General features: G+C 28.7%; 1 pseudogene; it reads right to left on the bottom strand.

The window, feature by feature from the left end:
- Window positions 1-1,064: 1,064 nt before the first annotated feature.
- The window catches only part of LOC145961816 (aminopeptidase N-like), a 37,219-nt pseudogene continuing 22,764 nt past the window's right edge, over window positions 1,065-15,519 (bottom strand).

Here is a 15,519-nt window from a genome sequence, read left to right as displayed (position 1 = left end):
ATTAATATTGTCATAAATTATAGAAGAAAGTGGTTCATGATTATATAATTTAACTTTTACTTAAAAATATCGCTATTTGCTTATATAGTAGGCGCAAATTAATTTGTGTGCATTAGTGCGTGCGTGTGTAAATATTTGCACGAGTGTATATATGTTACCATTTCTTTAAATATGTAAGAAATATAGAGAAATAGACATGTAGGTGTATAAGAAAATTGTGCCATGTGATTTATTATAAAAATCAAAGATTATATGAAATTTACAAAAGATTATGAGTTTCAAACAACTAATAATATATATTTAAAATATTAATAATACATATTAAATTTATAACAACAATTTATTATATATATATATATATATATATATATATATATGTATATATGTATATATGTATATATAAAGTTGTTATTATATATATAAATATTAAAGAATTGTAATATGTTTTATAAATTTTTAATTTTAGATGTTATTTAAATATTAATATGCATTATTATATCTATATTATATCTATAATAAAAATTTGATTAAAGATAATATAATTAATAAATATTAACAAATAAAGTTACAGATATAGAACAAATCAAATACAATTTAAAAAATAAATCAGAATACAATTTAAATTAGATAATATGTTTATAGTACATTAATAATATAATGTTAAATATATTGCAGATACTTCCTCATTTAATATAATTAAAATTATTCATATAATATAACATAATTTAATTATAATTATTTATATATTATAATTATGAACATAATTTACACTTAATTTAATTATATATTTAATTATAATATAATATAATTTAATTATAATTATTTATATATTATTATTATGAATATAATTTACACTTTGCTTTACTTCATGTTAATAAGGAAATAAAAACATCAGTGAATTGCAGGCTAAAATGAATCCTTGTTAATGCACGTGCATTTAATTATATATTATTAACGCACATAAGCATAAATAATGAATCGAAAACTATAAACATTATAAAAAGCTATTTGTAAAAAAGATATATAGATGTATTCGCGTCACAATTGTTACTTTTATTAAACGGTTATTGTTGATATTTGACAAAATTTTGAAAGTAATTCTGTTGACTTTTGATTTCGAAAAAGCGCATTTGTATCTTGCTTTCAATATTTGAAATATATTGCTGCATACATCTGAAATTTTCTGCTAATTCTGTTAAGTTGCTTGTCTAAAACAGATTCGATATCGGTATTAAGTATTAGTGTGAATAGCCAATAATTATTAATAAATATTATATTAAATATTATCTCGTGTATGTGTATATACAGGGTGTGTCATTTTAAGTGATGCAGCTAAATACCTTTTAAAGTAAAAGAGATTGGGAAAAATGTTTCAGACAATAGTTGTATGGTTTCGAAGGGGATATAAGACGGTGCCATTAGTTTGACTTTGAAGAGTCAGCTGAAGCTCACCTCCAACTTTGTAAATGGGACACCCTATATGCTTTTGCATATTCTTGTAGCTCATCTCGAGAGCTTTCCAAAACACTATAATTAAGTTAGTTTCCATTAAGTACTTTCCGAGTTATGAGGCTTGAAATAATTTCTTAATTTTACATAAACTGTAAAATATCTTGTAAAATATTCATTTTTCGATTATCTTACCTTAATACTTTTATGTACAAAATAATGAGAGGAATCAATTGGTGTAAAGAAAACACATAGTTGTTTCGAAGAAAAAATATGTAATTTGCAATTAACATGGATAAAGTAATACTGGATTCTCACTTTCAAGTCCCTGTAGCCTATGGATCGCACATACACTTGCGGGAGCAAACATTTGCGACGCGTGTTGTACACAGCACTTTATATGAAAAAATGCTTTTTTGCTGATTTATATATACGAAATATAAAAACTATGTTAAGCACAATTGCTCGTGCTTAAATAATGACACTTATCAGAACAAATTACATTATTAATTTGCTTCGTATTTTTTCTCTTCACAACAATATTCGAACGGAGAGAATTCCAAAAGAGGAGGAAATTAATAAGATAATTTTGCTTATATAGAAAATATTCATCCTTCATTCAATGTAAGATCTTGTATTTGGAAGGAACTATTAAATACGTTTTACATACGATCATCAAATTCTTCAGAGCTTATCTCTCGAATTTAATAATATGAAGAGTGTTCTTACAGAAGAGTGCTTTCCTCCGTTCTCCATTTTTACATTTTTCACCGTGCGCGTTTGAAGTATCTTTATTCCATCGTTATCTTTAGCAAACAGATGAATTCTTTTTCCTTTCGTCGTGAAAGAAAGAGGCTGAGGTTTATAAATATCACTGCGAAGCAAAAAAAGATATGTATCGATTCGGCCATTGATTATTCAAGTACGTAACGTTCTACATTTTCTTAATTAATCTCTGCCGTGCCGGCAATCTTTTTTTTTCATTAACATTCATTAGTTGTCGTCGATATCGCGGGAGATAAAGGTTGCAAATAGTTTCTCCTAAAGTCCCACCGACCTTCACAAGATTATGGATTCATCCTTGGAAGTCCAGTAGGTGGACCGAAGCAAAAAATCGAAAGTTTCTCTGCTAGCGCCGAGATGGGCACGAGATAAATTTTAATATACCGATGAATTTTGTTCCCCTTATGTACGTATATCGTATCATACCTGATTCCATTTCACACAATATCCTAATCTACTCGTATTTCTTGGACTTCTAAATTCGTACGCAGAGTATATAATAAAAATAATAAAAAATATAACTCGTGAATTATGCCTATCAAAATTATCCAATATGGGCGAAATTCCAATTACGATTTTATATAGTTTGCATTTAAGCATACTATTCATTTAAATTTCTTCATAAAAATTATTCCGTTACACAAGTTATATAAATAGCATGTTTATGCGAAAATTTATTAACAGGAATATCTCTACATATTTCATGATATAATCATCAAAACACAATTTATTTTTTATAGTTATAACGTTACAATATGCGGAGAGAATATAAATCATAGCTCGAATATATTTTATCTACGATTATATAGATTTTTGCGGTCCTGCTTTGATAAAATGTAACAACGATAATTATTTTACTGTCTTATAATGTCATGCTATTCAAACGAATAATTAGTTTTACAATATATCTCTATGTTTCTTATCATAGAACATGGATATACGCTGAGAGAGAATCATCTACTCGTTTGTGTGAAACTTACATAAAAACAATTTAATGGCGCATGTGAAATAATAATTTACGTAGAATCTAAACATAACACATGACAAAAATATAAACAAATAGAGAAAGAAAGAAACAGCTGAAAATAAAATTTTTTTTCAGTTAAAAGAAAAAAAGAATAAATATAAAATATGAGACATGGAATTAAACTTAAATCAAACAGAACTAAAGAAGCACAATATTCCTTAATGAAAAATAAATTAAAATGTGAATTATTTCTATGATGCTTTAGAAAAGAGAAATTTATTAAATAATAATTTGTAATTAACGCCGTTTTTCAAACGAACATACAAAGATTGAACTCGGATTGAAATCGGATAGTATGCAGCGATTCACGAATATACATATTAATCTATATATCAATATAGCAATCTAACAAAAAGCAGTGACTTTTATGTGATATCAAGTGAATTAAATTTGATAATTTCTGTATTGTTATAAATTACAGAAAAAAATGATTGATGATTATAATTTCTTTTTTATTCAAAAATATCGCTATTTGCTCATGTAGGCGCAAAATAATTTGTTTGCATTAGTGCGCGCGTGCGTGTGTAAATATTCGCACGAATGCACGCGAGTGTATATATGTTACATTTCTTTAAATATATGTAAGAAGAAGTATAAAGAAATAGACATGTAGGTGTATAAGAAAATTGTGCCATGTGATTTATTATAAATTAAAGATTATATGAAATTTACAAAGCTCATGAGTTTCAAACAATTAATACTATATATTTAAAATATTAATAATACATATTAAATTTATAACAACAATTTATCATTCATATATATATATATATATATATATATATATAAAATTGTTATTATAAATGTATATATAAATATTAAAGAATTATAATATGTTTTATAAATTTTTAATTTCAGATATTATTTAAATATTAATATGTATTATTATACCTATATTATACTTATAATAAAAATTATACTTATAATAAAAATTTAATTCAAGATAATAAAATTAATAAATATTAATAAATAAAGTTACAAATATAGAACGAATCAAATACAATTTAAAAAATAAATCAGAATACAATTTAAATTAGATGATACATTTTTAGTACATTAATAATATAATGTTAAATATATTGCAGATACTTTCTCATTTAATATAATTAGAATAACAGAATTATTCATATAATACAACATAAAGTGAAAGAGATGGAGGAGAAAAGAGGAAGGGGAGAAGAAGTATATGATGGGTGGGAGCAGAGAGATAGAGTGATGCAAAAGGAGGAAAGATGGGAAAGGATTAGAGATTCAAGGTACAATAGATGGTATGGGGAGGTGAAGGAGGAGGGAATACCGGCATATCTGGAAAAGGGATGGGGGGAGAGTAGATGGAGGAGGGTAATAAGATTTAGGTTGAATAACGAGATGAGAGGAGCGAGATATTGGGAATCAGAAGAAAGAAGGAAGTGTAGGCGGTGTGGTGGGGGTGAGGAGACATGGGAGCATGTACTGGGAGAATGCAGAGGAGGAGGAAAAGAGGGGAATTGGTGAGAAAGAATGGAAGAGATCTTGAGTCAGGAAGGGGAAGGGGAATGGTGGATCAGGGAGATAGAGAGTGAAAGAGAAAAGGAAAAGGGGGAGTATGGAGGAGAGGTGGAAGGAGAGGGTATGGTGAATGGAGGGGTGTGTGTGGAGTGAAGGAGAATATGTGGAGTATGTAACCGGAAGTCGAAAAGTTAGGGGTAGATCTCTCTCTCTTAGTTAGGTTAGATAGGGTAGTTTGTAAGGTAGAATGTAAGGCAGTCATAAGCCGAGGATAGTCATAAGTTAGTGTTAAGCAAAGCGAGCGGTTGTTGGACAGGCGATGTCTTCCCTGCGCGGCGAATCACAGCATAGGTGCTATGTTTGATGCAGTATGCTTACGGTTTATTTTTATTTTTATTTTTAGTTTATTTTTTGTTTTATTTTTATTTTTATTTTTCTCCGTTTTCCTTTATCTTTATTTTCACTGTGGTTTATTGTATTATACTGTATTTATTTTTATTTTTATTTCTATTTTTATTTTGTATTTTCTTGTTATTTTCCTTCTGTTTATTTTGGTTTGCGGATTCTGTATTCTTTTTCTGTGAAAGGTTTGTAAGAGGTTCGGGTACGCTCCTCGAAAAAGCGCCTTCAATCCTCAAGGGAACCAATAAAGATATCAATCAATATAATACAACATAATTTAATTATGATATAACATAATTTAATTATAATTATTTACATATTATAATTATGAATGTAATTTATATTTTATTTAATTATAATATAACATAATTTAATTATAATTATTTATATATTATAATTATAAATATAATTTACACTTTGCATTACTTCATGTAAATAAGGATATAAAAACATCAGTGCAAATATGAATTGCAGGATAAAATAAATCCTTGTATAAATGCATTTAATTATATATTATTAATGCACATAAGCATAAATAATAAATCGATAACTATAAATATTATAAATAACTATTTTAAAGAAAGATATATAGATATATTCGCATCATAATTATTACTTTCATTAAACGGATATTATTGTTTTTTTTTCAAAATTCTGAAAGTAATCTTTTTGACCTTTGATTTCGAAAAAACGTGTTTGTATCTTGCTTTGAATATTTAAAATATATTGCTTAATACTTTCGAACTCTTCGACATTTCTATTCAATTCGCTTGTCTAAAACAGATTATATCGATATTAATTATTAGTGAATAGCAACTATCAATTATATTCTCACTATCAAATTAAATATTATCTCGTATTATACTTCAACTATCAATTAAATATTATCTCGTATATATACATATACATATATATATATATATATATATATATATATATATTATAATCATTTTATTTATAATAATAATCTTAAATATAATTGGAATAAATAATAATTATAGATTATGAAGATTATATTCTCTTCTCAGAATCAAAATTTTAGTTATCCCGAAGAAAAAACGGAATTTATAAGTTTGTAAACATTTTAAATTACTATGTCGATTTCTATGCAGGTTTCGCATATTTGTAAAAAATTTGCCAGCCATCGAATAAAGTGATATGAATTTTGAGAAATTAGTAAAGCTCTAAATGTGAAACATAAATTTAAATTTTTCGAAGTAGGAAGAGAAAGTGAAATGCGGATGACAGTTATAACCTCAGTTTCAGAGAAAATTAATTTTTCTTTCAAAATAAATCGTTGTACATGGAATACATTTCTTACCTCAATGCGATACTAAATATCGAAGTCTTAATTTAAGATTTTTATTAAAATAAATAATCCCTAATCCCTATAAAAAAGTGTAGGCGAAAGAATATCGAGATGAAGTTGCTGAAACAAAAATGAAATCATACTCCTATTATACTACGTGTTCTATTACATTATGTGCATAGTGTTGCACTATATTTTATTTAACAATTCTTATGTCTGCAAAGAATGTTTATAAGTAATATTTTGTAAGTAACTCTTGACAAATAAAAATTCACAGAATTTAGAATTAGCGATTTTAAATATAAAATTAGAAATTTATAAGAGATATGGCTATTACAGAGAAAATATCATTATATTATAATATTATAATTATTATATCTAGCAGGCCATTGCATTAATTATTGTGTTAACCTATCATTATCACAGTTTTAGTTTAACAAATGACTCATGTAATATTAGAGTATGCTAATCACATTACCTAATAACTCTCGCAATCATATTGAAAAAATATTTCAATTTATTTAACTAAGAGCTATTTAACATCTCAAAGCTATAAATTCTCTTTTTAAAATTTATATAAATCTATTTTTTAAGATCAAAATTTTTAAGATCTAAAATTTCCAAGTAAAGAAATTCTCTTTCTCTTTTGCTTTCGCTTGCTCCCATGTTCTTTCTCACTCTCTTATTCACTAAGAATTATAATACACTACTAAAAAAAAATAGGGAACACTTTTTGTACCCGAAAAATTGGGCTTTTTAAACCGCTGAAATTCGTCGAAAAATCATCGTAGACAAAAAATAAAAAAAGTATTTTGAAGCTTGAAGCTTCAACTTTAACGTGCAATTGGTAATTTTAAAAAATTTTTTTATCTTTCTTATCCTGCGCTTTAAAAAACAACACATTGTTTAGTTCCTTAAAATTATATATTTTTAACACACCGAAACTTGATAAAAAAATTTTTCTCGAGAAATTCAACTAAAATTTCATAAACTACATTTTGCCTGAAACGCTTTTTGCCAAAACGCTTTTTTTTTTAATTTTCTTACGATTTTTTTGACCAAATATACAATTTTGAAAATAAACCAGTATTTTTTATCGAACTACAGAGTGGCAAAATTACGTAATTTTAATAAACAAAACAATGTCTTTTCTTAATGCATAGAACAAGGAAGATAAAAAATTAAAAAAACTAACGATAGCGAGATAACGAGCGCGTTAAAGATGAAATTTCAAGCTTCAAAATGCTTTCTTTATTTTTTGTCTACGACAATTTTTCGCCGAGTATCAACATCATATCTAAAAAATGCTGATTTATTTTCGAAATCGTATTTATTTTTTATATTACTCGGTCAAAAAAAGTCGGAGGAAAATATTTAAAAAAGCTTTTCGCAGAGAAAATGTAATTTATAGAACTTGAAGTGAATTTCTCGAGAAAATTTTATTATTAATGTTATATCGTCTTATGTGGCGACTCCCGTGGCGATATGTAATAGATTCTCAGTTAAAGACTTTTTTCTTTTGTCGATCCTCCCCGGTATGCGCATCTCTTTATCTTCGTGCACTCGTCATTACGCAGTAATCACGCGAGTGTCGGATCGTTTCGCTTTCCAATAAAGTATCGTAACAGAGTTTATTAGCAAAGAATATTTTACTTTATCCCTGACACAATCGTCCCAGTTCCACGGCCCCTTTTATATCAAGAGTTAAGTTGCGTGTTAAAAATACATAATTTTAAGGAATTAAACAGTGTGTTCTTTTTTAAAACGCAGAATAAGGAAGATAAAAAAATTTTAAAAACCACCAACTGCGCATTAAAGTTGAAACTTCAAGCTTTGAAGCTTTGAAGCTTGCTTTTCTAATTTCTTATATACGATGATTTTTCGACGAGTTTCGGCGGTTTGAAAATAGCCCAATTTTTAGGGTACAAAAGGTATTCTCTATTTGTTTTTTTTGAGAAGTGTATTTTAAAAACAGTATATTTTTGGAAATTAGAAATAAAAATATGGTTATTTTATAAAAGAAATTAGATAACATTAATTTTTGCTTGTCGCTTTGAGATACTGTGACTAAATTAATATATTCTGTATGAAAACAAAAAATATCAACGATTAATAACGGAATATATGTATTGTTACGTCCGGTGGACTCCACGATTCTTTTCTTTCCTCGAAACGATTTCGTGGAAGAAAGAAATCGAGGATCGACTTGCATTTGGAATGTAAATCGATTCTTCTTAGGAATTAATGATAACGCGTAGAAGAACGCAACCTAATCCGCGTGTATCGCTATTAAACTTTAACAAATCTAATTCAGGGAATGGCCAGTCGAGATAGCGTTAACGAAACTCTAAATAAATTCGTGAATTATGAGATGAAAAATTGTTATGAGAAACTCTAACTGTCCCGTATCTATTGGTACGGCTTTATGTTCGAAGCCTCTCTATCTAAAGAAATTTTAAAATAAAGATCTGGTTCTCGGGAAGATTGTCAAAATCTAAACATACAGCAATATTCTTGAAATTGATAGTGCACGTGCGCTCGTTCGACAGGCCACCCTCGAGCGTTCTCCGAATCGCCAAATCATCAAGCGATAAGATAATCAGCTCACTCCCACTCTCTACTGGATGGAGCTAAGTCTCGAGCCAAAGGGCTTAACCAATAAAAATCTTAAGAAACGCCTCTCCTCCCAAAAATCAGCCTCCTTGTCCTTAAAAGAAGGGAGTATTAAAATTATTACAAAAGATTCCCACCATCCAGTAAGGAGGAGGAGTAATAACTTTAAAATGCAAGCGCAAGGCGCGACGCGCGCTATTAACACTCCAGTTGACAGTTCAGTTCACAGCTCCAGTCAAGATTCAGTCATTCAATTTTAAAATTATATAGCCTCGGGGATCCTTTTTTTTCTTGCATTATGCAATTGAGTTATTCATCTGTTTTATATCACAGTGAAAATGATTTTGTTAACATTTAATTGTGCATCGTGTGAATTTTCTGATGAACATCTTCATTACCCAGCTCTTCATGTTATAAATCTCCGACCTCAGCCATTGCAATTTTATGAACGCACTCATTTTTGTGATGCCAACGAGTTGTGAGTAAAATTGAGTAATTTTCATTTTCTCCCTTTCCCATATCTTACTATCTCATAATTTAAAATCTATGTCTGATAAATAATTTTAAACGGTTTAATAACCATTAAATTTTTACTAATTATTATCAATCAATCAATCCTTGTCTCACCTCTCCTTCAGTCTCATTCCTTGTTCTTCCTGTTCGCCAAGAATCTCCGTAAGGCGATTCGCGAACAATTCCCCGTTCGCCGGGAATCTCCGTAAGGCGATTCGCGAACAATTCCCCGTTCGCCGGGAATCTCCGTAAGGCGATTCGCGAACAATTTCTAGTTCGCCGGGAATCTCCGTAAGGCGATTCGCGAACAATTCCCAGTTCGCCGGGAATCTCCGTAAGGCGATTCGCGAACAATTCCCCGTTCGCCGGGAATCTCCGCAAGGCGATTCGCGAACAATTCCCCGTTCGCCGGGAATCTCCGTAAGGCGATTCGCGAACAATTCCCCGTTCGCCGGGAATCTCCGTAAGGCGATTCGCGAACAATTTCTAGTTCGCCGGGAATCTCCGTAAGGCGATTCGCGAACAATTCCCCGTTCGCCGGGAATCTCCGCAAGGCGATTCGCGAACAATTCCCCGTTCGCCGGGAATCTCCGTAAGGCGATTCGCGAACAATTCCTTATTTCTCTTTATTAGCTCTTTCTGATTTATTTACCGAGAATTTATATTGTTTTCTATCATTATATCTCGTTTCAGCCCTTCTTTATATATATATCTTTTCATTTCTATTTTTTCTTGACTACCTTTCGTTTTCTTTTAATTTCCCATCCTCATATTATTATTATTACTATTATCTTTACCTTTCTCTTCATATTATTTTCCTTTGAATTATCATTACTTTTGGGAGAAACCGTTGAAATAGATGAATAATTTTCGAACTTAGACTTGGCGAATCTCTTATCTTAATTTTATTATTGTATTTTAATTTAGACCTGTGTTTCAGCGAATTTAGAAAATTTTAATTCTAACTATAACACATATGCGCAAGCGACGAATTCTATACTTCTTCTAATGAGTAAGCGTTATTCATATTTTTATTACACATTCACTTTTTATTTTGTTTTATTTCTTATATTATATTAATTATATGTATATTGTATTAACCAGTCAGAATTTAATTCTTAACGTAAATTCTTCCCTGTATATTCTGACTGATAACCTCCGAACGATTGTAACACCCGCGAGAATATATACATACACACAAAGATACCCACTCACGCATACCTACAACTGCTAAGATGTATTTTTCTTTCATTATTTTTTTTTATAATATATGTATTTTTAATTTAATGTATAATTTAATTATTTAAACAGTTCTCTTCCCTAAATCCTGAGATCGCACTAGGTCCCATCCCGCGTAACAAGGATTAAATTCCTTTACCGAAAAGGGGCCATCGAACGAATAGGCTTAAAAACGCAGCGTTAAAGAGACCTTCGGTCGCTGACCTGTGTCAGGCCCTTCACATTCGTTCGACCCGATCCATACACACGCCCGAATAAAGTGTGTCACGGGCTAAGTAAGTTGCGTCCTTCCATACGGCCCATCCATTCCAGGGTCAGGACGTAACAGTATATTCGATAAAATGATATTCATAAAATTTACCTTTACTTTCACATCTTTCTTTTTCATATATGAAAACCATGTTACCTTCTTATATTCACTTAATTCAACTTGTAATAGACTAATAAATCTATTTGTTAGGAAGTCGTTTATCTAAAACAGATTATTTTGTTTATATTGAACAACAATATTTAATGATAAATTGATGTCGCATCATGATTATTTATTTTATATATATATATATATATATATATATATATATATATATATAAACACATGCAATTTTTACCTCTTTGAGTTGATTCGTAGAATACACATGATTAATAATAACAATAAACGTTGCATACCCGCTGACTTGTCTATAACAGTAAAATAATAAATTTATTGATACACACATAAATTGTTGAATGATAGATATATATTTACGGAGAAAACTGTATTACTTAGGTTTTATATTCTCAAGATTGTGTAATATGAAATTGAATACTGCAGAATTCTTTGCATGCTTCGCGATAGTAAAAAGAAAATAATTAATATAATCTTGATCGGAAAAATCTTTTAAAAACATAATCGATGTTGTACTATCATTTTTTATTAGATTTAAATAGTCTTTGATAAATTGTGAATCCTCAGGGCAAGACAGATATTTTAAAAATTTAGTGTCAAATTTTTCTTTTCCCAGACGATATACTCCCCACCAAGGAGAATCTTCATTGCTAAGAGAATAGTACAATACTCTTAAACCTTGACAGTATGTCCATTCTTTCCACCATGGCAAAAGCCTACAGGATTCAATAACAAAATCAATAATAAAACAAATTCTGTTATAAAAGTTTTGCATATACTAATCTAATATTTTGATCAAATAATTTAACAAATTATAATTTTATAACATAATCTAATAAAATTAAATTTTGATCAAATAATGTAATAAACATTGCACATGTATCTACAAAACAATTAAATTAAAATATTCGGGAATATACAAGAAAAATTACGTATTTTTTTCGGGATCTGCGAGATGTCGATTTAAGTTATGTTGGGCTTTTTCTATGCATATGCGACCATCAAGATTACATGTCCATTTCGCAGCCTCCATTCTTAAACTCTTTGTAAGATCGTGTTCATTAGAAACTTCATTGTATCCAAGTTTGTCAAGCAAATCGTATAATAAGTTATTCATTTCCATCTAAATATATAAGTGCATATATATATTGTTAATTGACATAAATTTTATATTTTTCGATTCTTGCATTACATTTTGCTATATAAAAAGATACCTTCCGCAATTATATTTTACATGATTTTATATATAAAGAACGTTCTGCGTTAGTAAAAAGCTGTGAATTTTTTTTTATAAAGATATTATATAGCTGTACTTATTATATACGTATTTACACACAAATTTGTATTTTTTTATATGCACATTTTATATGCACATATGCACACATGCTTAACACATGTCCATATCATAAAATAAACATACAGAAGTGCATACATTCTATGCATATATTGTAGACATGTAGACATACATTTGGACATTATATGTATAATATAATGCAACAACATTTTAACTGTTTGTGTATTAGACACACAGATAACTAATATATATGTTTCCTACTAATTTTGTATCTCAAAATTGATGATATTTAAATCGTCATTATGAATATCATGCTGTGATTAAAAATGGTAACAATTCTCAAATTTTTCCCTCTCCAACTTCTTATAATTAATAGAGGAGGCCGGGGACAAAAGTAACATTTTTTGTATTATAGGTCACTAATTAATTATCGTTAGATATATAAAAAAAGATTATATGCTAAAAAACTCCATTTATTGTTCTATTATTATACCTATGTTTCAATCTCAAATAATGGATATTTAAAGAGCTACTATAGTTTCTCGCAAGTACGTTGATTGTTACTTTTATACTAGAACAAAAGTAACATAGTATGGGGATAAAAGTACCAGTTCTTATTTTCGAGAAAATAAAATAAATATGACTTTTTTCAATTTAAGGCAACTTTTATTATAATCTTTTATTAAGCAAGATAACTTTTATTATTTTGTATTATGTTATGTTAAAATAAAAAATAAAATAAATATTTATTTTTATTATCTTTGAAAAACTTAAAAGAAATAATCTTTGTTAAGCAAAATAATTATAAGTAATATCATAAAATAATTATACTTAATATCACATTAGTTTTCTACTTTTTTAAGTCTAAATAATAGTTTAATTCTAAATAATAGTGTAAAAATTGTATGATAATTACTTATACAAAAGAGATTGATATCTATTCCGAATCACAATTATGGCATACGTAATAAGAATCGCCTTTGGTACAGTTATTATGAGACCAGCTCTTACATTCTAAGCATTGAAACATGTTACTTTCGTCCACAAAGTGTCGTGTTACATTTGTCCCCAAACACATTTTTTAGAATAAAAGCATTATAATCTAAATATGATGCAAGACTTAGCCAAATCAACAATAAAAACTTATGAATACATTTTAGAAGAATACACCGGCAAATAATTACGTCAATATATACACTTTAATTAGGCATAGATACAAAAAAACTAAAACAAGAAATACTTAGGTGAATAATGCAAATACACTAATTTCACTCCTGCATGTGCAATTGGTGCAATCGTTCTACAACAATTAGCTGAAAAGGAAGAGAATCGGGACGTACGCGTTTAACTATACCCACACGGAACAAAAACCTCTAATGGATGTCCACTAGACGTCTACCATGGAGATTTGAAACCTCCATTAGACCATGTTTATGAAACGTCCCGTAAACATCTACTAGACATCCACAGTTCCGCATTTCATACCTCCATTCGACATCCATTAGACGTATTCATAGATGTCATATGTACGTTATATGGAGTAATTATAGATATTGAATGAAGCGTTCATGGATGTCATATGTACGTTATATGGAGTAATTATAGATATTTTGTGGAGCTCTTATGGATGTCAGATATACGTTATATGGAGTAATTATAGATATTTTGTCGAGCTTTCATGGATGTCATATGTACGTTATATGGAGTAACAAATAGATAATGAACGGATCATTTTCGTTTATTGGCCGGACATTTACTTGTCCGATTTATAAAATCGATTTAATATCTGAAGTTCCTCTATTGAAACTGTATCAGAAGTTAGATCGAAGTAATACTTTTAATTTTATCTGTCGCCTTTTGCAAGCTTTATATAATTCTCATGACTAAAACTCAAGTACGAGAAAAATAGCGCACCATAGCGGTAAACGAACGAACTAGCGCGATTACTGATTTTACAGTAAAATTTTACTTCCACTGACTATAATTATTAGTGAGATATAAGATAAAGTAACAAAAAATAATATTTACTAATACTAGGAAAAATAATTGATAAAAATTATTTATGTTAAGAGAAATGTGTACACATCTATCATACATCCATAATCGACGTCTAATGGACATCCATGATGAATTTACAAACGACATCTACCGTGGAGATAATATGGATTTCTATTTCCATTGAACATCCACCGTGGAGATAGAGGTCACATGGAGATATGGAGGTTATAGGGACCTCCAATGGATGTCATGTTCCGTGTGGGTATAGTATAAATAATATATATAGTATAAATTATTCAACATATTGTGTAGTTTAGTAGGAGGCTTGTTACTTTCATGACGCTGTTACTTTTGTCTCCGGTCTCCCCTACATACTCTATTCGAATATTAATTTACAAATATGTAGATTATCTTTCATCCAAAATATATTTAGAAAATGTAATCAAATTTTTTTAGCTACATGTATTTTATTGTATGTCTCTTTTTGAAAAGTATATGATAATTATTGTTATAAAAGCGCATAATTTATTAATATATGTAATTTTTGTTAATATATGTAATAATTATTAATTATTAATATATGTAATAATGATTAATAATTATTAATATATGTAATAAGTATGTTTTAGTATATTTAACATCATTATTGACAATTTATAATATTTACCTTGATGTTTTCAAAATTTGTTTCCGAAAATAGAAAGATATTGGACAGATATTCTAAGGCTTTGAACATAGGATACCATGCTACGTAATCTGTTTCTCGTGATAGATATTTCGTGATATTCCAAAATACAGTGGAATTAAGTTGACCTGTTACCATTAAGTGGAAAGCGTCATCGATAATTTGGGCACGATTAAGAACATGTATTTGCATATAATTTTCAGAATTTAGATAACTTGCAATTTTTCGCCAATTCTCGATATCGTAATTGACCCGATAATATCCTACCGATAACAAATAAATTATATAGCGACTATAATTCTTTCAGATAGATTTATCAATATAAGTATCTGTT

Source organism: Camponotus vicinus, unplaced genomic scaffold, assembly GCF_025532165.1.
Source record: "Camponotus vicinus isolate PSW18456_S1 unplaced genomic scaffold, iyCamVici1.0 SCAF_11, whole genome shotgun sequence".
Classification (NCBI taxonomy): Eukaryota; Metazoa; Arthropoda; class Insecta; order Hymenoptera; family Formicidae; genus Camponotus; species Camponotus vicinus.
Note: the sequence above shows the minus strand (reverse complement) of the source record. Positions and strands in the feature narration are given on the sequence as shown.